This window comes from Humulus lupulus, chromosome X (assembly GCF_963169125.1).
Source record: "Humulus lupulus chromosome X, drHumLupu1.1, whole genome shotgun sequence".
Taxonomy (NCBI): Eukaryota; Viridiplantae; Streptophyta; class Magnoliopsida; order Rosales; family Cannabaceae; genus Humulus; species Humulus lupulus.
Window position 1 is genome coordinate 203,839,155 of NC_084802.1, and position 24,482 is coordinate 203,863,636.

At 34.5% G+C, this 24,482-nt stretch overlaps 2 non-coding genes across 2 annotated transcripts; both read left to right on the forward strand.

Annotated features, from left to right (window-relative positions):
- The first annotated feature begins 17,661 nt into the window (after positions 1-17,661).
- On the forward strand, positions 17,662-17,739 carry LOC133807497 (small nucleolar RNA R66). The gene has a single exon (XR_009879408.1). It is a non-coding gene; the product is annotated as a small nucleolar RNA R66 (small nucleolar RNA).
- A 60-nt stretch (positions 17,740-17,799) lies between these two features.
- On the forward strand, positions 17,800-17,887 carry LOC133807519 (small nucleolar RNA snoR118). Its single transcript, XR_009879427.1, has one exon. It is a non-coding gene; the product is annotated as a small nucleolar RNA snoR118 (small nucleolar RNA).
- The last annotated feature ends 6,595 nt before the right edge of the window (positions 17,888-24,482 follow it).

Consider the following 24,482-nt stretch of genomic DNA (forward strand, 5'->3'; position numbering starts at 1 on the left):
AATGGACACTTTATGGTTACAATAACGTACTTAGTAAATCTATGTCTTTAATTCTCAAGAGTGCAGTCTCATATTTGTAGTGGAATAATTATGAGATTAATAAATATGATTATTAAATCAAAGAGTCTTTTATTTATTGGAGCTTGGAATTATTGGTCCATAGGTCCCTGGGGTGGCTCTATCAACACTAATCAAGGTAAGAGTTGATATAAGGTCAAACTGTGAATGAGCTATTTGAGAGAATATTTATTTTTTGGGAAAAATGTACGATTATGTGATAATTGAAGTTGCACAATTTATTATTTCATTTGTGCAATTTTTGAAATTGTGTAGAAATAAAAGAAATTGACTTTAATCAATTATTTTATTTAAGTGTGGATAGATAAATATGGATACTCAAAATTGGTTTTGATTATTATATTTATTTAATTAATAATAAGATGATAATGGAAATTCAAATTTTGAATTTTGAATTTTAAAATTTAAGTTGTCATCCTTTCCTTAAAAAGATAATACATTATTTGAATTTCTAATTATTAATTAATTAAAATAAAAACACATGAAAAATCAAATCCCATTTTCAGGGATAGTGCCACACGCATAGGGTTTGGACTGCTCTATGCGTGTGGCACATTTGATGTGATCAAATATTGGTTTTTTATTTTAATTTTTAATTAATTAATTAATATGTTTTAAAAGGGGTTTTAAAATGGAATGTAAGACTTTGTCTTTTATCATTGTTATTATTATTAAAGATGATTATTTTTATTATTATTATTATGATAATAATGTCTATATATTCTATATGATAGAAAATAGAAACAACAAGTTTTTACCGAGAAGAAAAAACTATCATCTTTTTCACAAAAGAAAAATCGTTTCTCTCTAATCTATAATCAAGAGTCTCATGTGTTGAGAATACTCTTTGATTCAAAAAATTGATTCTTGTCCTCTATATGCCCACCCACATCTTGAGGTTTAGAGAACATCTTGGAAGATCTAAGTGTGAGTACTCTAGCGAGGATAGGAATATCGAAATATATACGAAAAAATTCAAAGATTCTTGATAGGCTACAAGAGGTGAATCATTTTGTATTTTTTTTTACATATACAGATTATATATTGATTAACATATTGCATATTAAAAGATCCTCATATAAAATTGTTTATATGAAAAAAAAAATTGTTGTATACAATACTATCATTACCGCAATTTCTGCTGCGGACTAGGAATTGTTCCTAACAGTTGATACCAGAGCCATCTTTAATCCCTGAATATGTTAATTACTGTGTGGGTATCATATGTATTTTTTTATATTATGTGTAATATATGAATAGATGGATGTTTATGTATGAATTGTTTATTCTCTTAAGGGTTGGTTTTCATGGTGTTTTTGGGTTAGGAAAAGTTCTTAAATTTTATAGATATACAAAAATTGTAAGCCATTTTGGGGCATAGGAATTTTGCAATTTAAAAGTGTTTTAATTATAATTTTTGAGTTAATTGTGGTAAGTCTAAATTCCAGTTGGGCCTCAATAACTTGTTGGGTATTAAAACCCAAATTTTTATTATTTTAAAGTTGTTTAAAATAATTAAAAGGTTATTTAATTCATAATGGATAATTAAAATAGTATTGGCCCAAAGACTAAAAGAGAAGGTCCAAGATCAAATGAGTTGCTCTTTATTAAGCATTGGTAGAAATAAACACTTTCTTTAATAAATGACTATAGAAAAGTCAACCCCGAGTGCCTTTAGGATAGCCAATAGACATGCAAACTTCAGTTCGTGGTTCTAGCTTTCCTTCCTTTTTCCTCGGGATGTGGGCGGGACACCCCCAGATTCTAAAATGACGTAAACTAGGTTCACGAACATTCCAGCGTTCTAAAGGTGTTTTGGTGATTGATTTCGAAGGTACGACATTTAGAATGCCGCTCGTAGTTTCAATTGCATGTCTCCAGAATGAAGTTGGTAGAGTTGAGTAACTAAGCATGCATCTAACCATTTCTAATAAATTCCGTTCCGATGTTCTGCTACACCATTTTGTTGCGGAATACCTAGGGCAGTAAGTTGTGATAAAATCCCAAGTTCAGTTAGATAATCTTGGAACTGCATATCAAAATATTCTCTACCCTTATCAGATCGCAAGATCTTTAACATTTTTGTGTACCTAAAAATGGCTCCTGATGACCTGGCAAGAATTTATTACACGTGGTTGGCATGTGGCAGTGTCAAAAGGAAGGAATGCTGTTCGACAATCAACCAAGTGTTCCTTGCATCAGCAGGTCTCGTGATTAGATGCAACCAGTCTGGTCACATGCTTCGGTTTATTTCCTTTAAAGATATGTAATATTGTAATAACTACATTTATTATTTTCTCTTTATTGCCTTGATACGCTGATATTAGGGATAATTAAGGCTCATTGGCCCATGTAACCCCCTTGAGCCTATAAATATGAATGAGAAGGCTCAAGGAAGGGACTTTTGAACCTCGAATCTGAATACTCATAGAAAGAGCATAGTGTGATTATCCACTGAAAAGTTGTAATTCCCTTAAGGCTGGTGAAACTCAAGAACCCTAGTTCTTTGATCGCGACATTAGGATTCAACATCAATAATAACACTAAGTGGACGTAGGTTATTACCATACTGTTAGGGACAAATCACTATAAATCATTTGTGTCACCTCTTTACTGTTTGGTTCTACTGTTGATTTCTGTTTGGTTCATTGTCGTTATTTTGACTTCGTGTCGTTGGCCAAATCAAGGGTCAACAATTTTATCTAATTGGTTCTAAGCCATAGCTATGAATTCCTTAAACTTTGAAAATGTTTCTGATTTCCTATGCATTAGGTAAAGACATGAGTATTTAGGGTAATCAACAATGAAAGTGACGAAGTACTCAAAACCACCCTTAGCTTGTACATTTAAAGGTCCTCAAACATCTGAATGAACAAGTCCAAGTGGTTCCTTGGCCCTATCACCATTTGCAGAGAATGGACGCTTGGTCAGTTTTCCTTCTAGACAAGATTCACAGACAAGTAGTTCACCTAAGGTGAGTTCCCTTAAAGGCTCGTTCTTTGTAAGTCTTTGAATTCTATCATAACCAATGTGACCTAGTCTCAAGTTCCATAAACACATCATGTTATCATTATCGGTCTTTTGACGTTTATTGGTCCTAGGTTTAGCTACTTTGAATAATTCATTATTAAGAGTGAGGGGTTCGTTAAGTCGCAGAATATAAATCCCATTTTCCAAACATGCAATACATAATTGTGATCCATTGAAAGAAATAGATATATTAGAACTTGTGAAAGTCATAAAAAATTGTTCTAATTGCAACGTGGAAACTGAAATTAAATTTCTACTAAAATATGGAAGAAATAATAAATCTTTCAAAATTAAATATTTATTTCCGAACTTCAGGCGAGCTCTTCCTCTAGCATGGATCGTAACAAACACTCTGTTCCCAACTCTAAGCTATAAGTCGCCTTCATCTACTTCCTCCCATGATCTCAAGAAACCGTAAAGAGTTACAAACATGGTTAGTAGATCCTGAATCAATAATTTTTCATTCTATAAAACACATGTTTCTAAGATAAATGAACTATAATCATTACCTTTGTTTTTCGCTGCTAGAAACTTGGGGCAATCCTATTACCAATGCCCTTTCTCTTTGTAGTGAAAGCGTTTACCTTTACCTTTCTTGTTTATCTTTTTCTTCCCCTTAGGTGTCTGTTCACTTGGTTGTGCACTACCTTTGCAGCCTTTGTAGGCTCGGGTTTGGTGTTTTATCCACCTTTCCTCTTGTTTCCGGCTTTTGAAGACGAAGCCAGGTTAGCTTCAGCCTTAGCTAGATCAATAGCAATGTAACGACCCAAAATCACTAATAAGGTTTAAGGGCCTTGATTGGTGTGCCAGGAGGGCATGTCGGGATTTATGTGTGATTTTATTAGTAAAATGCATGGTTATGATTTAAAGCGTGTTATTTGACTATTTATTTATCTGAGATACATGACTATGTGTATTAGTATGCATGTAGGCCCTGATTGTGTTTGAAGGGCATAAATGTAATTTTGGCCATGATTGGGCACAGCTGTATTGATATGTGATAAATGTATTCTGTGAATTGTACCACGTGAGTGTGGTGTTATTATTGTGATACACGTGCCGAGATGGTCCGAGAGAGAGCAAATTAACTTAAGAGTCACAACGGGAAGTTGTACTCGGCTCGGGAGGAGCCTAGGGGTACCTTGGGAATTCTATGGTTAAATTGAGATTTAGCGGGTAATGGTTATTGGTGATTGAGTAACCTGGGTAACCATTAGTTACTGCTGTGAGTAACAAGTTTAGTTGGAAAATGGTAGAAATGAAATAGAAGTAAAAGGACTTAAGTGCCCTTGAGGTTTAGTTAGGAAAGGATAGGCAAGGAGGGGTAAAATGGTCATTTGGCTGGGAATTTGATATATGGCAGCTGGGTATTAAGGGGTACACGGTTTGGGGCTTGGTCATTTGAGGCTTTGATAGAAATTGAAGAGAAGAAAGAGAAGGGAAAGAAGAGATAGGGCAAGCAAAAAGAAAAGAAGAAGAAGAAGGGTAGAAGGGCTGAAGTGGGAGCTTAGGAGGAGTTCAAGGAAGCTTGTTGGGTGGATTCTTCACTTAAGGTATGGATTTTATACACACTTAAGTTTGGTTTCTGTGTTGATTTGAGGAATTTAATGCTTGAGTTAAGCTTTTCAAGGTTTTGGTTTGGGTTGCTGAAATTTAAGATCAAAGGTGTGGATCTTGGGTGTGTTGATGTTTTGATCTTGATTCTAGTGTCTACAGGTTGTTAGATTGTTCATATGAAGTTTGGAATTGAGTTTTGGGGTTGAGATATGTGTTTGGGATGGTTTAAGGTGATGTTTAGAGAGTAAAATGGTGGTTTTTTTCTGGGTTCGAAGGGTCGAGCCGCGGCATGGTTCTTGGTGAGCCGCGGCCCTTCGAAGAAGTTGCATGCTGAAGGAGAAGGGCGGGCCGTGGCATGGCCCAAGCAATGCCGCGGCCCTTACCTATTTTTGAGCCTTTGGGGGTTCTGTTTGGGGGCCATGCCGCGGCATGGGTGGCCTATGCCGCGGCGCTTAAGGGATTTTGGAATTTTGAAATTTTAGGCTTGGAAATTTAACCTAGGGTGCTCGGGGTTGAGTCTTTCACCATATTTGGTGAAGTTCAACGTTCCGAGTACTAGAACTTGGCTTGGAAGCTCATTTAAGGTTGTTAATGGTGTCTTTCTTAATGGTTGTGACTAGGTGTTAAGCTAGGGCTCGAGGATCGGACCGCGCTCAAGGTGTATCGCCCGTAACTATCTCATTTGAAAGCTGAAGGTAAGAAAACTATAACACCCGTAGGATAGGGCGTGGGCCCATAGTGTGATTGCGGGGCACGGCCCTATATTGCATGTTGCATGATGAGATGATTGCCGGGCACGGCCCTATATTGCATTACATGTTAGGGTGCAGATTTAAATGAATTGATATTTGTTTGAATGTTGTTTGTTTTATGCTATATATGTTTATAGTGAAATGAACGGCTATGGCCGAGGGCGGCAAGGCCGAGAACGGCAGCGGGGCCGGAAGTAACACTTAGCACATGGGATGCTTATGGTCAGGGTGGGACCCATAGGATATGTGTGAGATCCTTGCGGTGAGGACCGAGACCCCAGGCTGCGGTAAGGGTTCTGGGGCGGCATAGCCGTGTTTGCTTAGTCTAATGGTTGACTTGTTTATCTGTGGATTATCTGCTATGATAAACTGTATAGATTGCATATGTTATGTACTACTTGAGTTTTCTTGCTGGGCTTCGGCTCACGGGTGCTCTGTGTTGCAGGTAAGGGCAATGTCTGAGTAAACCAACCATGAGTACGGAGAGCGTGAAGCGACGCGTACATGTTTGGCCTGCACGACTGCTTTGGTTGGGGGTTTATTTGAAAATGGCTGTAATAATCTATGATTTTATAATTGATCAATCGTAAACTTATTTTAAGATGTAAATAGTTTTCAAACCTCATTTTGGGATCCCAAATGTTAAATACTAGAAGTTTTATTGAAACAACGCATTTTTCTAAGATTACAGCCTTAACTTTTAATTAGTCACACTTTTGTTTCAAAACCTCAGTTAGCGAGTTCATTGCACACTGTTTTGTCTTAAAACTCACTTAGTAACGGCTCTAAGGAAGTAGGGCATTACAAGCAACATCAGTAGTCTTTTTTTCTCCTCCCATACTTGGTCCACCCATGATAGAATCGAAATTCTGAATCTCGTTATGAGCTGCGTCAGACCATAGTTGAGTTTATTCATCACATAGTTGGTGGTGAACGGCAAGAAAGCTGGAGAGAGACTGTTGAGGATTAAGCTGACTTGAGTATCCTCATCTATAATTTCTCCATCCAGTTCAGCTACTTGAAAGTAGTTGGTCATCTTGATCAGGTGATCACGGACGTGCTGAGACGGTGTCATCCGAGCATTGACATATTTCACGGTGAGGAGTTTTAGAGTTTTGATAACTTAAATCTAAATTTGGTTTTGTGAGGACTTTTAAGTCTATTTTTTATGAAGGTTTTGAGGCTTATGAAGTACTGAGTTGATTGGGAGCTTTGGTTTTAGCGCGGCCCTGTTCTTAGGGCGCTGTGACTCTCATGAATGAAAGGGAGAAAGAGGTGTTGAACCTCCATTTTGGCCCGCGACGCTTGTAATAAGTCTCTAGCCTTCAATATTGAAATCATCGGAGTGGGTGACCCATTCACAGCACCCACAAACACAAATGGGTCATCTCCCCTAGGCTCAAAAGTTACCATCTTCCTTTTACAGTCTATGCTCGCCCCAAACTTGACTAACCAGCCCAAACCCATTATTATATCAAAGTCCTCCATTTCAAACTTAATCAGATCCACAAACAATTCTTTACTATCCACCTCTACTGGTAAGGATCTAATCCACTTCCTCGAAACTATCACTTCCCCAGTAGGTAACAAAGTCCCAAACTCCACAACATACACATCACAGGGTCTACTAAGTCTGTCTATCTCTTTACTAGATACAAACGAATGGGTAGCACTAGAATCAATCAATACTGTATATAGAGAGCCATTGCTAGAAAAATGACCTGTCACCATGGAGGGGCTACCTTTAGCCTCTGTCTGAGTCAATGTAAACACTCGAGCCGAAACCAGATTGTCTCCTTTCTTTGGTTCCTCATTCTTCAAATGTGGGAAATCTTTCCGAAGATGACACACCACTCTGCATAGAAACACATGCCTTGGCACAACATTCTCCCAAATGGCATCGCCTGCATCTGACACACTTTGGGTAGTTCCTCTAGCTCTCATTCCCACCTTGACGGCCACCTTGAGTACCCCAAAATCTCTTATCTAAACAAGGGGTATTGGAAGTGTCTACCATCTTCCTATTCTGATTAATGGAGCCACCGCCTCTACTTGAACCAATAAACAGAGATACCACCCTCCGAGCATCGCGCCTTACGACACCATCCTTCCATATCTTATCTTCTGCCCCTCTACGGTGAGGGCCTTCTCTACTACCTGAGTGTGTGTGGTAACCCTAGGTACAAAAGTAATTCTCACGCCGTGAGTTATCATGGAGTTTAGCCCCCGAACGAACCCTTCCTTTCTGGTAACATCAGTTGGCACCAAGTCAAAAGCAAACTTGGCCAACCTATTAAATTTCAAGGGGTACTCCATTAGTGTCATGTTTCCCTGAACCAGATTCATGAACTCGTCCATCTTCGCAGTCCGAACTACATCATTATAATATTTCTTATTAAACAGTTCCTGAAACTCTTCCCAGTTCATAGCAGCGACGTACTGAGTCTGGGACACAACCTCCCACCATATTCGAGCATCATCTCATAACATATAAGTGGCGCATGCCACCCTGTCATTGCCCGCCACCCTCATAAAATCGAGGATGGAACTAGTCATCCAATTCTCAGCCTTGGGTGTATCTAGGCCTCCCTCAAAAGTTAGAGGGCATTGCTCCCAGAACCTTTCATATAATGGTTTCCATCAGCTCTCTAACTCTGGTTGTACCAAAACAGGTACCACTGCAGGCGGCACATGCGGGGCAGCATTCCTTGGTAGAACTTGCCACCTTAACCATATAATCTCATATTCATGTCTTTGGAGCCTAGTTTGCATATTTGCAAACATCTGCTCCCATCCCTGAGGGGTAGGTGGGGGGTTCTGGTCCACATTATAATTTCCGGCCTTGATATTCGTGCCGCCTAGTTTGATTGACCGCCTTCGAGGCATTACTTCCAAGTATTTCTGCTATCAATGACATGACTTATCATTCTCAGTTCCTTGACAATTTTCTCAACTTCTTTGAACTTATCGCATCACTAACGACCCGATAATTGATCTTATAATTGATAATATTTTGACCAAAATCGGGTCTAGGGTACTATTTTGATCTATTTGTAAAATACAAGGTCTGAATTGTCATTTAACAAACAAAGGGGCATATCGTATATTCGGGAAAAACATGGGGGCCAAAATGGTATTTTCCCTTTATAATTTAAGTTAGCTTCTTTTTTTTCAAAGTTTAAGTTAATTTTAAATTAGATTTATTTTTAAAATGATTTTTTTTTTTCATTTTTATAGTTTTAAATTTGATTTTGAATAATTTCTTAATAGTAAATTAGTTTAACTACTGTCACATCAATAACTAACGGAAAATTTAACATGATGTACCTACGGAGTACCAAATTGTTGATGTTTTTGGTATTTTTCCTGTAAAAAAAATTACTTAAGTGCTTCAATAATAACAACTTAAATATTTTAGCTACCAATGTCCCATTTTGATATTTTAATCATATTTTAACACGTGGTACTAGAGATGTGTGTTTGGTCATTGGGAATCTTTATTTTGATGTTATTATATATGATTTAGATTATATACACTATATATTGTTGTTTTTTGCTAAGAAATATAAGGTTATTAGGCATCTACATATAATATATCATACTTTATTATATACTTAAACCTAATATTTTAATCGTAGTCATATCACTTTAAATTGGTTTATATTATAGGGTAGCAATATACATTAATATATAGGCTCACATAAAATATTTACTAACCTACATTGTTGTCATTGAGACAATTTTCATGTCTAATTTTCTTGGAGTTCAGGGGGCACTACAACAAAACTGGGTTTTATCGCCCTTAATAACCCTAAAAGTCGCCACTGATACATATCAGGGGCGACATGTCACCCCTGATAAAATGTGCCTAATAGGGCACATTAGGGACGACTCAATGGGTCGCCCCTAAAAGTTGAAATGTCGCCCCAAAAATTTGAACATTTTGCATAACTTTTGTCGATATGTCGCCCTTGATATGCCAATAGTCGCCCCTAAATACCATGAGATATCGCCCCAAATGGTTTCCACGTGGCATAAATATTAGTCGATATGTCGCCCCTGATATGTCACTAGTCGTCGTGATACTTGATTATTAGGAGCGACCGTGTCGCCCCTAAAACTATTTTATTTATAAAAAATAATATAATTAAATAAAATTTTAATTAATTATTAATTTAAATTTAAATATTTGAAAATAATAATATTAAAAATAAAAATATTATATTAAATATTCAAATTAGTTTATTAAGATAACAATTATCCATATTCTTAATACATTAAGATAACAAATATTTATATTGTTCATATAATTTAACAATAATTAATAATAAAATAAACCTAATCTCCTAAATCAGCTGCCTTGTCCTCCCTATTGTCTTCTTGTTGCAGTTGTGGTTGCTACGGTTGCTGTGGTGGCGGCATCGGCCAAGGATATTGGGGAGGTAATGTGGATGATCCAGCTCTATACATGTAGGGATACGATGACTGCGACAACGGTGGAATCGACTTTGGATAAGGTGTTGCTCCGTACATGTATGGAGGTACCATATGTTGAGACAGTTTGGCCCCGTACATGGAAGGATGGGTTGGAGCTAGAGGTTGAGAAGACGAAGTTCTAGAAATATTTTCGCTATCAGGCATAGGCGGCATCTGAACGTTTGGTGGACGAAATGAAGGTAGAAAAAATTGAGATAAGAAATTAACTTGGTCAGTCAATTTCTGTAGATTATTCTCCATTTTTTCTACATATTCTCTTGAATGATGAGGAGGAGCTTGAGACTCGCTGAAGTGAGAGTGTTGGGTCGATGATGACCCCAACCCCAACCCCTTCAATTTGCGGCCCACTCCTCGCTCATGTCCACACCTTTGGCCCAATACTTTTTGTAGTACCTCCACCTGGTCAACTGTTGTTGAACCATCATTATTGGAAGCACCAATGGATATTGGCTGAGTTTGTAACTCAAAATCAGCCTTTAGTTTATCCTGTTTTCAGAAAATGTTAGACACTAACATTTAATATAATTCTTTTAATATTAAAAAACATAATTCAAACTTACATAATTTTTGCAAGCATCGTCGTTCACGAAATCATTTGTCGATTTCTTCCAATGATATTCCTTCCATGACTCAATAAAGTCCGGGTTCGCCTAAAAAATATAACCCAAATGTTAGAGAACATATAATTTAAAAGAACATAATTTTGATAATAGTTTATCTTTCACTTACTTTTTCGTAACGGATGGCTGCCAACGATTTTGTACCCTGCGTTGTAGAATACTTTTGTTTCTTCCGATTTTCCTTATTCTTTACGGAGCGCGCAATAAAGTTCGGACTTGTAAATAATTGACAGATTTGCTTCCACTCCTCCTTATTAACATCCTTGGTTGGGTTGTTTAGAACCTTGTCCCAATCCTCTGGTCCATGGTAGTGTTTCTCAAAGTGTTCGTGTCTTATTGTTTTCCTATGACGAGATCGATCTTTTATCTCTCGATCGATACCATCTAAACACTTTAAGAAATCCTCGCGGCCCGTTATTTGATAATAGTACTAAATTGAAAAATAAACATATTAATAATATATCTACTATATTAAAGACAAAATTTTTAAAATATATATATTTTTACCTGGATTATGCCAAGGACCTGATCCTTGTATTGTTTAGGCACTGATTCCCATGAATCGAAATATCCGGGAACTTTCTTTTTAATTTGGGTGCTCATGAGGTGGACAAAAGCAGCGTGCTCGCCCCCAACAACCTTGTACGTTCGCGCGCAAAACGTTACTTCCAGTGGTTTTCCATTTTTACGCGGCCTCTCATCTAGATCTTTTTCAATAGCGTCACCACGGCCCTTTCTCTTAGTTGGGATTCCTGTATTTTTTTTATTAACAATACATAGAATATTAGTATATACAGGATACACATATGTGAGTAAATAAAATAACAAAAAAATTACTTGACTCGCATGTAGTCGGGATCCTAGTAGGATCCGGTGGAGGATCACTGCCAGTGTCTCCACCGTGGGCTCTAGCCACATCTGCTGACATCTACTAACACGACAATAATTTAACCTATCTATTTTAATATTTAATTATTATTTATAATTAATTTATTGAGTAATATTTTAATTGATTAGGTAATTTGAAACACGCTATTTGGAAACGAACTTTTTATTTCTCAATATGTATAATACATTTAACACTAGATACAAAACTAAGTAGAATAGCCACTGCCCTCACTGATTACATCAACATCTATCGGGCACACATCATCAGTGTTATCATCACTAAGGTCGACAATTAATTCATCCTCATCTTCTGCTTCTACGCTGTTTTCCATATCATCTTCATTGTCATTAATAAATCCATCATCTTCTTGAACAACTAAAGAAGGTCGATGGTTCATGTTGACTTGACTCGCTGGTACATCAAATTGTTGAACAACCAACTCTCCGAGATCCACAGTCAAAACAAAATTCGATGAGTTGGTGTCATGTACAACATCAACATCAGCAATCATATCTGAAGCATCTGGAAAGTCCCAAACTTTCCGATGATTCACTTCTTGGACAACTATCCAATCTCATCGTCTAACATGATCATCGATGTAGAATACCTGTTTTGCTTGACTAGCTAGTATGAACGGTTCATCTTTATACCATTCACCACTGACGTTGATACTAGTAATATTATTTTCAGTGATGGTTTTCTTTTCTTTTTTTCGGATCTGTATTGAACCATTTACATCGAAATAATACCACCGAATAAGAACCACTAAAAGACAGCTGGAGTATTTCTTCAAGTTGCCCGTAATAGTTAAAACCTTCCGTTCTAGCTACACACACTCCACTATTTTGTGTAGTTCGATTTTGATCTCGATTGTATGAAACAAATCGAACTCCGTTCACTATACATGCTTGGTAGTAGTAAGCCAATAGATCTGACCCAGATGCTAAAGCTAGTAATTCATCAGCATGCTCTAATGACCCAAGCTGGTGCAAGTCATATATCTAATAATAAAGAAATATATTAGAATGAGAATGTAATTTGTAGTATGCAATTTGCTAAGTACAAGTTACCTTCTTATGAAACCATGAACGAAACTCTTTCTTATCTATCAATTTATGATTAGCAATAAAACAACATATTCATAAATAAATTTTCATAAACACTAAACGTTTCTACACACATTCACACTATATTTTTCTATTCCTATTATTCAACAAATTCAAACACTAATATTACGAGAAAATTAATATGAACAATTACCGAATATAAATATATATTTTTTCTTCAATATACTAGTTATCTAAATTAAATTAATATAATGGAATAAAAAATACCTGCTACCAAAATTGGATACACCATCTATTAATATTCTGCATACACACAATAAATATATCACTTTAGCATAAAAAAAATAACAAAACAAAAACAAAAAATATTTATATAGAAACATATAAAAAATAAAAACTGAAAAAAATAAAACTGAAAAAAACAAATTTAAACAGAAATAAAAAAAAATTGAAAAATAAAAAAAAAACAAAAACACAAAAAATAATAGAAAAATAAATAAATAAATCAATATAGACAAACAGACAAAAATTATATAAATATATATATACTTGTTCGGTGGAGGAGGCCGGTGTACCTGCGAGGAGGCCGGTGTAGCCGCGAGTTCTGCTCCGACACGACGGATGACCTAGATGCGTGGTCTAGTGAGGCTGGCATAGGTGTGAGCTTCGGCAGCAGCGAGGTGGACGTTTCCAAGAGAGAGGGAGTTGAGAGATAATCGGTGAGAGAGAATATGAGAGAGAGAAAGAGAGAGAGAGAGAGAGAGAGAGAGAGAGAGAGAATCGGTTTGGGGAAATAGGGTCGGCGCAGGAAAGTGGAGAAGAAGAGGTATGGTTTCAGTATATGTATTCAATTTTTAGGGGCGACGTGTCCCGAGTCGCCCCTAATATTAAAACACACCGTTTGGTTAAATTTTCCCAAAAGAAGACCGCGGAAATTTTCCCTCGTATATTCCCAGATTATCAAGGGTGACATTTTCATATATTAGGGGCGACGCGCGTCGCCTTTAATATTGTTTTCCAATATTAGAGGCGACTGATAACATCTCACCTCTAATAATCCTAATATTAGGGGCGACACTATGTCGCTCCTGATATTATCGACTCTAAAATTGATTTTTCTTGTAGTAGGGTATTGTTGTATAATATCATGCCATATTTAGAAAATAGGATAACATTACTTGGATTGACTAATTGTAAGTGATTTGATTGAGTAATTAGAGACCATATTAAAAATATTATTCTAACAACTTAATTAATTCCCATATGATCTCATGGAATAATTTATTCTCATTGAGTTTAGAAAATTATATGTTCTACAATAATCCATCTTCATATCAAATTATAAAATAATGCAACCCGGCAATAATAATAATAATAATAATAATAATATATAATAATTGTGTACATTAAAAAAAAGGTCTTAACGTTAATCTCACATACTTTTTATGAGGTTGACTAAGCTATAATTATATATAGCATAGATATAACTTAAATATATATAGCATAGATATAACTTTTAGCGGCCTAAAAAAATTTCAACAAAAAAAAAATACAAATTATGTTTTTAAATTCTTCCACGATCAGTCTTGAGTGTCAACAAAGTCTTTCACTGTCTGCATTATAATATTATAGCTAACAAACAACTTCGTCAAAATCTGATTTTTTTTAATAAATAAATTATTTTGATAGGCTTAAATTGTCAAAACTTGTACTTAAAATGTCAAAAAGTACTTAGTTAAAGTTACTTTATTTATTCTCAGATTAGATTTCTTCGGCTTCTCCAAACCAAAGGTAAGATAATATTATGTAAGTCCGAGTCCATTATTATAAAATATAAATTTAATGTCTAGTTGCACAAGTAGGCATGGCATGTGTAACAGCAAGTATCAAATACGAATCAATAATAATATATATATATAAAAAAAAAAGTGCCTTTAATTATTCTGTTATACCAATTGTAATTTTCGTATTATATAAATATCAGGTGTATGTTGTGGCTGACTCGTGAGATTCTTAGAAAACTTATTACTTTCATTTTTTATTGGGTGTCCAAATTAATAGGGACATCGCCAACTACTTCTTTGGACTACACTTAACAATTAACATGATATCCCGCTGATATTTTTTCCACCTACAGTCACAATATCCCACTTGCTAAATTACTACTAATAATCAGGTCAAGTTATTTATTTCCTATGACTAAATACTAATCATATTTCTTATTAGTGTTTTATTATTGGTCGTTAAATAAGAATTAGACGGTTCTCATTATTTTTTATATAATAAAATCTTATGCCCTAGATTATGTACAAAGTGTAGACCAAAAAAAAGTTGAATTCAACAAAAATGGCTTTTGACTTCAACAATTTTGGATAGACTTTGGTTCGCACATAAATTACAATGACAATTAAAGTCTATTAAGGCAAAGTTAAAAGTCTTATAAAAATTGAAATAGAAAGTCTCACTTCTTAAAGAACTGACGAGACTGGGCTCTTCTTCGTGGACGACAAATAGTGAAGGACTTTGATGGAGACTACAAGCTTCTCGGTGACAGACTGACAGGCTTTGACAGGGAAGGACAACATGCTTCAACAGAGGCTACGGGCTTCGCGATAAAAACTTTCAATAGGGCAATAATATACTAATTTTCCCTTGAGTTTACTTGGTTGTAATTGAGTTTTTTATAGTTTCTTTTTGAGATTTGGTTTCGTTTTCCTCAAGTTTAATATTTGTTTGCCGGTAATTTGGGGTTAAGAACTCGTTTGCTTGAGTTTTTATTTAATTTAGTTTTAATCTCTGATCTTCTATTATTTTCTTGGGTTGCTCTTAATTTGCCAGTGGTTCATGGTGGTGGCAATGTGGTTTGCGAAGGCTTGGGCTGTTCGCAGCAATGGTCGGGGGCACAGGGTCATTTTTTTTGTTTTTCTTTTACATTTTAGTGTTATTTGTGTGTTTTGTATATTGTGATTTTGTTGTTTAGAGTATGTAAATTATGTTAAAGTTTTTAAATTGTTGTTTAGACCTGAGAAGTTGTTTGTATTTTGTTCAGGATTTTTAGTACGATTGCCCCTGAATTATACGTGATTTAGTAAATTAGTCCCTGAACTATAAAATGTAGCAATTAAGTCCCCTAACTCATTAAACATTAGCAGTTAAGTCATTGAATGTGATTTTTTTTACTATTTTTTTAATGAAAAATATTACCAAACTTAATTGCTACTGTTTAATGAGTTTAGGGACTTAATTGCTACTGTTTAATGAGTTTAGGGACTTAATTGCTACAATTTATAATTCATGGACTAATTTGCTAAATCACATGTAGTTCAAGGGACTATCATGCTAAAAACTCTTTTATTTAATGTGAGCGAGAATATTACATAAACAATTTATCTGATTTTGTTGTTAATGCTTTTTGTTGTGAATTGAATTTTTTTCTTTCTCAAAATGGATAATAAGGTTTTCGCAAATCTGATTTTTTTTTTTAAATATCCCCATTTGCATTAGTGACACAATGATGCAAATGTGTCGCAAATTCATTGGCTACCATATCACCATTACATATACGAAAATCGTTTCTTCTCAATGTGTCACTCATGCAAAATGAGCATTTTGTAGTGGTGAGCACACTAAGTTTTCCTACAAATAAAGAATTTGGTTACCTGATTTGTCGCCACACACTACAGAAAATAATAGTTTTAGAGGCGACTATATTAGGAGCAAATTTGTGTCGCCTCTCATATTCAAGAAATCAGTGGCGACACATCAGCAGTCGCCCCTAACATTCTAAAAAAACTATTAGGGTCGACATGTCATCTCTAATATTGTGATAGTCACCCCTGATAATGAGATAGTTTGACTAGAACTGGGTGGGAAAATTTGGCGATGTGTTTTTTTGGTGAAATTTATTGGGAGCGACGAATATTGTGATAGTCGCCCCTAATATTATGTCTCACTGCAACATCGCCCCAAATGAATCTCGAACCCTAATCCTCTCAATCCTAACTTCGTGTTTTCTCTCTCTATTGCACACAAGCCTCTCGCTGCTCTCTCTCCCTAACACTGAGCCTCCTCTACAATCCCTCTCGCTGGCACACCACAATCATGCGAACCAGGCCTCTTCTCTCCCTAACGCCGAGCCCGCCTCATCTCCTAGCTTGAACCCAAACCCCTTCAACTCCATTCTTAAACCCAAACCCAACGCCGATCCTAGATGCCTCATCTTTGAGCTTCAACCCATCGCTCTGTCTCTCTGAGCTTGAACCCATCGCACTTTCTTTTTAGTTCTTCTTCTTCGGTTACCCATTCATTTCTGGTACGTATATATATATTTTTTATTTTTGTCTTTTACAAAATGGGTTCCTTTTGGTTTTCCTGGTTTTGATTTTTTGGAGTTGGTCATTTGGGATTTGCAGGTCTGGGTGGGACTTGCAAGAGCTTTGCTACTTTCAGGTATATATATTTATATATATATATAAATATTTATTTGAATTGATGATCATGAATCATTTTTTTAGTAGAACTATACTGGAATCACAAACCTTTTGAATGTTTGCAACCTTTTCATAATTGATGCTAGTATTCACAAGCCGCTTTTGAATTACTTCCCTGAGTTTTCATAAGCCAATGTTTAATGACTGCTTGAATATTTTTTTAGTCGATCTTTCTTGACCAATATTTTTCCACTTGCAAATAATGTACCTTTGCATGCAATTTGGAACAATTTTGTGTTGTTTCTGTTTGGATGAAGATTGAAGTGATGTTTTGTATTTTTTTTTTCAAATGGTATTTGGCATTTTAATAGGACAAGCAAAATAGGTAATGCTTCACTGAATAGTTGCCAAGTTGTGAACCAAAATAGACAAAGCTTCACGGATTAGTTACCATTGCATTTCTTCAACAGTGAGAAGCTCTGAACCAAAATAGACAATACTTCACTAATTAGTTACCATTGCATCTCTTCAAAAGTGTTGTTAGTATTTGACAGGTTTTGTTAAAATTAATAGATTATTTTGAAAAAAACTGTTTGGTATAATAAAAACTGTCTGGCACAACAATTACTTGCTAAATAACTATTTATTATATAGGTAAGATATATTTAGCCCTCTAGCCCATTTTTCAATTTATCGATTTTGATTGGTTCTTTGTGTATATTTGATTGATTTTGGTAGGGTTCCTATGATAACATGAAATTTATTTTTTAGACCTTAATCTCTTAATTGATGAAATCTATAAGCATAATCGCTGAGGATCGTTTCTATATCTAATTTTTCTAAACCATTTATAATATGGTTATTTGTGGGTATTGCAATAGAGATGATTAACATGCCCTGGGCTCTGAGTAGTTAAATATACTATTTATATGAAGCGCAATGCAGTCTAGAAAACTATACCTGATGAACATGCATTGGGCTTTTTGCATTCCAATCTAGGTTTGAAACTTTAGTTTTGGTAATGATTTTTATAGCTACCCTGTTAATTTTTTTTTTCTGAAACTTTTTTTCCTTTTCCAGATTTTTTTAAAAATTATATATATATTTATATTATGGAGTAATTGTTTGTTTGGGATTGATAAAAAGCGGATCAGAAATTAGTAATTGGGTTTATGAAAGCTGATTGTTTCATTTCTTAGCTTGTTTTTTCTTTTTCTTTTGCATTTGATTTGATTGTGGGTTCTGCATAACTTTGATCTATAGTAAGTTTTATTAAAAAAAGAACTCCAGTATAATTATAATATATATAAGAATAAGATATGACCTAGACTCAATGCTTAGTACAATACAAATATTTATTTTGATTCAGACGTTTTAACTTAAAACCACCATCACTTTCTAAATATAAAAATAAATTAAAGAATACAATTTATATGTAATGATCTAGGATCTAGAATGTTAGAATGTGGAAAGTGATGCATGATAAGAAGTATGAGGTTCCATCTCAAAACCAATTGGTGATGAGTGGAGTAACTACTTTCCATGTGGGATTCTATTCTCTAACATCCCCCCTCAAGATGGTGGCTATTTTTGCTCACCAATCTTGGACGGTTTGATCGCAAGTGGCTCGTTGGCTCTTTTGGCTCTTTTTGGCTCACTATCCCCGAATCACAAAGGGCTCTTTTGGCTCTCTTTTTTTGGACCGGTTTTGGATTTGGATCGGACATACTCGTTAGAGTTTTCTTTGACTCTGATACCATGTTAGAATGTGGAAAGTGATGCATGATAAGAAGTATGAGGTTCCATCTCAAAACCAATTGGTGATGAGTGGAGTAACTACTTTCCATGTGGGATTCTATTCTCTAACATAGAATACATTGCAGATGTTGGATATTTCGGTGTCATTAATCACACCAGAAGGTTCTATACCGATACAGTTTTTCATAGCCAAAAAAGCTTAATAATGAAATAAACTGAAAAGCTTAACTAAAATATTTAAGAAAAGAGCAAAGTAAAATTTCTCACTTAGTTAGAAAGTCCATATTCTAGCTCATAGAAAGTGTTTTGAGATTTGAGTGGTCCATTTTAGGCTGTTGTCACTTTTTTTTTTTAAATTTTGTATCTACTAAAACGGTCCCATAAGTGTCTTTGAACATATGTGTGCCGTTTAGACTCTGTCTCGCTATCAACATAAGAAACTTGATTGAGTCACAGATGCCTCACAAAGCCAAGCTGTAGCTGGTTCATATCTCTACCTAAGTTTTGGAGTGTCACCCTTTTAATGTTCTACAACATATATAATTTCTTTATCATATATGCATTTGTCTTTTAACTTTTTATGATTTTAAAATCAATTAAAAAAACAAATAAAAGCTTAGAAGTGGTTTATGCACCACGTCAGTTGGTGTGTAATTTGGTGCACATAGTTGACATATTTCAAAGGACGACATCAGTGACAATAGTGCCAATGCAATTTTTCTTACTACTAAGTTTTTTCATTTATGGGTTATTTTTAATTTAATAGTTTTGGTTATTTGAATTTTGCAGTTTGCAGTGATTTTACTTGTGAGAGACATCTCTTTGCTATTCTTACCCCTTTACTCTTGTTACAGTAAGTACATAATTTATACCCTGTATTATTATTTTTTTGCTAAGTAATTTTTTAACACATTTAATACTTTGTCGAATATATTACATCATAACTTATCAGATATATTTCAATATCTTATTTAAAAGTCTACTTTGTAAAATATTATATATATAATTGTGATGACAATAAAAAAAATGTATATATTTTTAAGGATTATTTTTTAAATGAAAATTTAAATAGTATTGTTTAATCTAACTTTTAGTGTTATGATTGTAAATGTGTGTATAAAATTGTATGATTTGTTAGTATTTGAATTTAATTAATAATATGTATATTGTGAATGTTTTGGGAATTTTCTGAGTGTTATTTGCATGGTTTTAAATTTTTTGGATATGTTAGAATATAGACACTATGCTGATGAAATTTTGGTAGAGTTAGGGAACTAAATAAATAATAATAATATAATACATAAAACTTTGAATAATTAGAATTAACAAAATAAATTAAAACATTAGATAAATAATTTAATTTAATATTAACAAATTTAATAATTTTAAAATAAATTAAAAAATTAGAATTCAATATTAACAAATTTAGTAATTTAAAAATAAATTAAAAAATTAAATAAATAAATTTAAAAAATTATAATTTAATTTAATATTAACAAATTTAGTAATTAAAAAATCATAATTTAATTTGATATTAACAAATTTAATAATTTAAAAATGAATTAAAAAATTAGATAAATAATTTGAAAATAAATTAAAAAATTATAATTTAATTTAATATTAACAAATTTAGTAATTTAAAAATGAATTAAAAATTAGATAATAAATTGAAAATTTATAATTTAATTTAATATTAAAAATTTTAGTAATTTAAAAATAAATTAAAAAGTTTGATAATTAAAAAAAACAATTAAGAAAATAAAAAATGAACAATAAAATAAATTACTATTGGTTAAATTAATTAAAATAAGATCTTATAAAACATCAATGAGGTGGAAGTTAGTGCTTCCAATGAGGTAGTTGAGAAAAATGAAGATGTAGATGAGATGGATGATGTCGTTGACGCTTTCATCTTATCGACAAATACAGACGAAGTAGATGGTGGGTTTGGCCGTCGAATGGGACAGTATTATGACGAGTTGTTTGACGAGATTGAGGCTGGGTTGTATCCGGGTTGTGATTGGATATCATCCTTAAAAATTTTAGTGAAGTTGATGCATTTGAAAGTTAGGGGGAAGTGGCCAAACAACTCTTTCGATGAATTGTTGAAGTTGCTAAAGTTTGCATTTCCGAAAGATAATAAAATTCCTCCAACACACTACAAGGCCAAAAAGAAGTTGAGTAAGTTATGGTTGGATATCAATCAATCCATGTCTCTAAATATGATTGTTGCCTATATTATAATGGGCATGCAAACAAAGATTTATGTCCTGTGTGTGGGAGTAGCCGATGGGTCAATGAAAAGAATAAGGGGAAAATGGTTCCACATAAGGTGATGCGTTACTTTCTATTGACTCCCAAATTAAAGCGAATGTACAGTTCAAGGCATACAGCTAATGCCATGTTATGGCATCATACTAAGAGATCAAAAGAAGATGGGGTGATGCCTCATCCGGTTGATGGGTCTGCATGGAAAGACTTTGACGCCACACATCCTGATTTCTCAAAAGATTTCAGAAATGTCCATCGAGGCTTAGCTGCTGATGGGTTTAATCCTTTTGGCAACAAGTGCTTATCATACATCATGTGGCCTGTGATTTTGACGAACTACAATCTCCCTCCTAGTTGTGCATGAAGGAGGAGTATTTTATGCTAACTTTCCTTATTTCTGGGCCAAAATCACTGGGTAAAGACATGGATGTATTTCTAAGACCCTTGGTGGATGAGTTAAAATAATTGTTGATTAACGGGGTCGATACAAGAGATGGAACATGAATGAATTTTTCAAGATGTATGCAGCCCTTCTGTGGATAGTTAACGATTTCTCTACTCGTAGTAGCTTGTCTTATTGGAGCGGGCAGGGATACAAAGCATGTCCAACCTGAAATGAAGACACCACATCCATCCGAGTGATTGGTAAGACATCTTATGTCGGTCATAAGCGATTCTTGAGGAGTAATCATAAGTATAAAATGGACAAAGAATTTGATGGCAAAGTTGAGAAAAGAAAATTTCCACAATAGTTTACTTGTCAACAAATCTTAGATCAAGTCAATGTTTTACTGCTTCAGATTTGGGGGGTGAAGCGCAAGCAAGGTGGGGAGGAAAGTAATTGGAGGAAAAAAAGTATTTTCTATGAAATTGAATACTATAGTTCAAACCAGTTAAAACACAACCTAGATGTGATGCATGTCGAGAAGAATGTGTGCAATAGTCTCCTTGGGACTTTGTTGGATAATGATAAATCTAAGGACACCACTAACGCAATGCATGATTTAAAGAATACGGGGCTTAGGATATCGTTGTGGATTTACGAGGATGCCAATAAAAGGTTAATGAAACCGCATGCTCCATACATTTTAACTCTTGAACAGAGGCAGGATTTTTGTCAATTTTTGAAAGGAGTGAAGTTGTCTGGTGGTTTTTGTTCTAATTTGAAGAAAAAAAGTCACAGAAAATTACTTAAACATTTTTTGGTTGAAGTCCCATGATTGTCATGTGATAATGCAATGATTACTTACTGTAGGTGTTCGAAAGTTTTTACCAGAATCTATATCCACCACAATTATAGAATTGTGTAATTTCTTCAAGCATTTGTGCTCTAGGAAACTTAATGTTTATGATATGGAGAAAGCTAAGGATGACATGATTATACTTTTATGCAAGATGGAGTTGATTTTCCCTCCAGCATTCTTTGACAAATGATCCATCTGGTTTTGCACTTGCTTGATGAAGTTATATTGGGAGGGCCTGTATTTTATGAGATGGATGTATCCTTTTGAAAGATACATGAAAAAAATTAAAAAACTATGTCAGGAATAAAGATTGTTCTAAAGGGTCTATCACAGAAGGATATGGTTCAAATAAGGCTTTGACATTTTGTTCAATGTATTTCAAAAGTGTGAAAACAAAATTTAATCAGTCTGATCATAATGAAGATGCACTATATGTGGAACGAAAACTCACAATGTTTGAATCTCAATGTCGTCCACTTAGTAAGGGAATTCCCGTGCCCCTCGATGAAAGTACTCGGAATAAAGCTAAGTATTCATATTGGATAATTCTCCAGAAACTAAAGTGTATTTAGAGTAAGTACAACATTAATTTTCATATTTTTCTTTGTTCAATATACTCCTCCCACAGTCTTGATTCTATTAATTAATTAACATGGAACACCTAACTGAGGTGCAACAAAGAGATCTAGTTGCTAATCATAAATTGATACAAAAGAAAGAGCTTCGTTCATGGTTTCATAAGAAGCTAACTTGTACTTTGCAAATTGTATACTATTGTTGACCCTGATTTTGGCCAACTAACACGGAGTTAAATTTGCTTGATGTGGACAAACACGTTGGAAAGAATGTGATGGCGAAATAATAAAGAACACAAGGGTTTATAGTGGTTCGGCCCCAGTATCTGGTAATAACCTACGTCCACTTGAATTGTTATTGATATAGGATTCAAAGGAGTGATCAAAGAACTAGGGTTCAATGAGTTTCACCAACCTCTGAAGAATAATACAATATGTCAAATAGAATCACTCTAGTCTCAAATAATTCGAAGGCCAAAAGTCCCTTCCTTGAGCTATCTTTCTCTATTTATAGGCTCAAGGGGGATTACATTAATTTGTTACAGATATTCTTTCCTAAATAATCGGACACTCAGGAAATCATGGGAGTCAATTTCGGGATTGACTAATATCTTTATAAAAATATCATGAGATACGTGGAACCTGCGACCATACTGGTCGCAGGTAAACTTCAACTGCCTTTTGCTTGTAATATCTCTTCTGGTCGATACCCTAGTAGAATTCCGCTAAGTGTCAGCCACGTGTCCAGAAGTCACTTGCCACGTCATTCGTGCTTGTTTTTTGGATAACAACTACAATTTACATTCTCATTCTAATATATTTCTTTATATTTGATATATCACTTGCACCAGCTTGGGTTATTAGAGCATGCTGAAGAATTGCTAGCTTTAGCATCTGGGTTGGATCTATTGGCCTACTCCTATCAAGCATGTATAATGAATGGAGTTCGATTTGTTTCATACAATAGAGATCAAAATCAAACTACACAAAATAGTGGAGTGTGTGTTGCTAGAACAGAAGGTTTTAACTATTACGGGAAACTTGAAGAAATATTCCAGCTATCTTTTAGTGGTTCTTATTCATTGGTATTATTTCGATGTAAATGGTTCAATACAAATCCTAAAAAGAAGAAAATCATCACTGAAAATAATATCACTAGTATCAACGTCAACGTTGAATGGTATAAAAATTAATTGTTCATACTAGCTAGCCAAGTGAAGAAGGTATTCTACATCGGTGATCCCGTTAGAAGACGAGATTGGAAAGTTGTCCAAGAACTGAATCATCGACAAGTTTGGGATTTTCTAGACACATCAGATATGATTACTAATGTTGATGTTGTACATGACACCAACTCATCAAATTTTGTTTTGATTGTGGATCTCGAAGAGTTGGTTGATCAGCAATCTGATGCATCAGCAACACAGGTCAACACGACCCATCGACCTTCTTCAGTTGTTCAAGATGATGATGGATTTATTAATGACAATGAAGATGATATGGCGGACAACGTAGAAGAAGCAGAAGATGAGGATGAATTGCTTTATCGACCTTAGTGATGATAATACTGATGATGTATGCCCGATAGATGTTGATGTAATTAGTGATGATAGTGACTATTCTACTTAGTTTTGTATATAGTGTTAAATGTATTATACATATTGAGAAATAAAAATTTCGATTCCAAATAGCATGTTTCAAAGTACCTAATCAA